Source organism: Mustela nigripes, chromosome 13, assembly GCF_022355385.1.
Source record: "Mustela nigripes isolate SB6536 chromosome 13, MUSNIG.SB6536, whole genome shotgun sequence".
NCBI classification, from domain to species: domain Eukaryota; kingdom Metazoa; phylum Chordata; class Mammalia; order Carnivora; family Mustelidae; genus Mustela; species Mustela nigripes.
In genome coordinates, this window is record NC_081569.1 from 78,601,034 (window position 1) to 78,604,136 (window position 3,103).

Below are 3,103 nucleotides of genomic sequence, written 5' to 3' on the forward strand. Positions count from 1 at the left end.
GTGCTCAGAGGGGAGTCTGCTTGAGATTCTCTCTCTCCCTCTCCATCTGCCCCTTCCCCCTGTTCATTCACTCACATACTCTCTCTCAAAATAAATAAATAAAATCTTTTAAAAAAATAAAATAAAATGCACATACCATACAATAGCAGAAAGATCTCATGATTGGTATAGCATTTAATTAATTTATATACATGTTTAGAAGAGTCCCTAAGTGACAGTTTGTGCTCAGTGTTAATCATTATTGCTTACAACTGGATGATCTTCTCCAGGCAGGTTGTAAATTCACGGACCTTCATCTCCTTCTCTGTGAGGTTCATCTTCCAAGCACTGGCCTCACTTGGTTCCCAGGCTTTTGGCGGATGTGGGCTGCTTTTCTCTTGAAAAGGACTTTGCCTCCAGGAACCATTCTCTTTCTTAGCAAGTAAATTACCCTGATTTCTTCCCAAATACCCTAGCCCTAAAATACCTAGTCAGGTTATTTAGCCTTTCCTTCTTTTCATTCAAGGTCTTCAAGAGGATGGAATTATATACTTAATTTCAGTCCTTTCTTGAGCAAGACATAGCAGTTAGTGTACAAAGAAAGCAGATTGGGGCTGAATGTAGTTACTGCTACCTCCTGTTACTGCTGCCATGTACCTAAAGTTTCCATCTCAGACAGAGGATTGGTCTTGGATCCTGGGGAGTTTTTATACCCAAGTTTGACTCTTTGATTACAGTTCCTTGCAGAGTTAATTATGAACCGATATATTTGTAGAAGAATTAATTGTTAGGGACTGAGGCAGGTGAGAGGGTTTAGCCAAAGGCCAATAACTTGGTTACACTTTTCAGAGACCAGAAAATGATGGGTAAACTGTAGATCTGGTTGATTCCTTAAATCAAATACCTGGAATTATGCAAAAGATGAAGAAAAAAAAATGATAACCCTGACATCTTCCAAAACAGGAATATACTCATCCCTTATGGATGCATTTATCATGACCTTGACAAAATAATCTGTATTTGCTTTAAAAAAACAGCACATAAATAGCAAGGCTGGGGGGGGGGGGATTCAAACACTAATTACCTAATTGGAATAATTCAAGCTGAGTAGGTCTGAAATTGAAATGGGCATTGTGGCAGGTATCTTGGGTACAGATTTCATGTTTAAGTTCTTCTTAATTAAAATGTATAAGACAAAACAAAACTCTAGTGACATGTCTGACAGTGGAAGCAATCAAAAAGAATATTTATTTCACCAAATTCCCTTTTTTTTTTTTTTTTTTTTTGGCTGGAAACCATATGGATCAGTCCATTTTATTCCTTTCTGTGTAATCATGCTACCTTTTCTAGTTGGAGTTTTCTGCAGATTTATAGAGGATTTTCTTATAATAGTGATTCATCTAGCTAGGTATTCACAAAATAAAGAGTAATAAGGAAAATGTTCTTTCTCCTTTCCTCCTCAAATAAAAATCGTCTGACTCAAGAAGAGCAAGTCTTATCTTTGGTTTTTCTCTTTCTATCCTGCATATCCAAATACAGTGAACTTGCCTTGCATTTGAATGTACAGAGGGCTCTGAAAGTTCACCTATGGCACACAAATTATTTTGTTAGGGTGCCATCTGCTGGTGTCAAACTACCAAAGACTTATTTTTCTTAAAGATTAATGGTAAGCTTCTAATAACACTAAAGACTTTGGAATTATCTGATTCAAATAACTCTTTGTCTTTTCTCATTTATAATAACAGCATAGACTATTTTCAAACAGCTGTCTGATGCATAATTCTTTAACACTCCAATATAGTAATATAAAATGTCACTTTTTAATTTTAAAGTTAGGAAAATGAGGCACCAGACCTAGCCTTGACTTATTGGTTCATGACCTGTTTGGATTCAAATTTCATTTTTCAGTTTCCATGGCTCCCTGACTTTTAAAAAAGTTCCGTTCAATTTTCCCCCTTAGAAAAGCAATTTAAGTGCTCGCTTCGGCAGCACATATACTAAAATTGGAACGATACAGAGAAGATTAGCATGGCCCCTGCGCAAGGATGACACGCAAATTCGTGACGCGTTCCATATTTTAAAAAAAGGAAAGCAATTTAATTGCCGTGTTTGTATTACATCGATTTCAACACTTAATGTATCTATTCACTGAATTTGTTCTCTATGTCACGATATAAGGCGTGTGCACAATTTGTTGCCTTTGCATAAAATAAGCTTATCACCATAGTCCTAATTATTTATGATCAATATCAATGCAGTTCTCAAGTATTTTTCCCAATCTGCCTTCTATAGGAGGTGAGGAAAAGCAACTACACCCCGCCCATCTTCTTTTAAAATCTCTATCTCTTACTCTCTGTGTAAACCTTGAGTAAGTCTTTTCACTTTCCTGTGACTCTTCTTCCTTATCTGTAATTTTCAGATAAAAATAGTAACTACTTGATAGGGTTATCTATCAGGTTACTGTGAGTGTGTTAAAGAAAGTCAGGGGCCCCTGGGTGGTTCAGGTGGTTAAGCATCTGCCTTCAGCTCAAGTCACGATCTCAGGGTCCTGGGATTGATTCCCACACAGCGGGGAGTCTGATTCTCCCTCTCCCTCTCCTCTGTGTGCTCTCTCTCTCTCTGAAATAAAAAATAAAACCTTTAATTAAAAAAAAAAAAAAGAAATCATAATACCCAGGGGCAGGTGGGTGGCACAGTCTATTGGGCTCCTGACTCTTGGATTCGGCTTAGGTCATGATCTCATGATCTCCAGGTTGTGGGAGTGAGCCCCCCTGTCGACTCTGCTAGTACAGAGTCTGCTTAGGACTCTCTGTCGCTCTCACTCTGCCCCTGTTCTCTGTGCTCATGTGCATGTACTGGCGCTCTCTCTCTCTCTCTTAAACAAATAAATAAATCTTTAAAAAAAAAAAGTCATGCTTATAAAGTTCTTACTTTACAGTGCCTGTAACATAGTAAACACACAATAACTGTTAGCTGCTTAACTACACTTAACCATAGTTAATTAAGCATGTCAAATATGGGTTAATATCCAACAGTCATTGCTTTACAGTAATCTCTGGAATCTTTAACTTCCTTCCAACTGAGAGATACAAAGTATGTGTGTCTATATTTTGGAGACTAGGGG

The 3,103-nt window shown here is 37.5% G+C and overlaps 1 non-coding gene across 1 annotated transcript; it reads left to right on the top strand.

Moving 5' to 3' along the window:
• The first annotated feature begins 1,952 nt into the window (after positions 1–1,952).
• Positions 1,953–2,059, top strand: LOC132000396 (U6 spliceosomal RNA). Its single transcript, XR_009399271.1, has one exon. It is a non-coding gene; the product is annotated as a U6 spliceosomal RNA (small nuclear RNA).
• Positions 2,060–3,103: the final 1,044 nt, after the last annotated feature.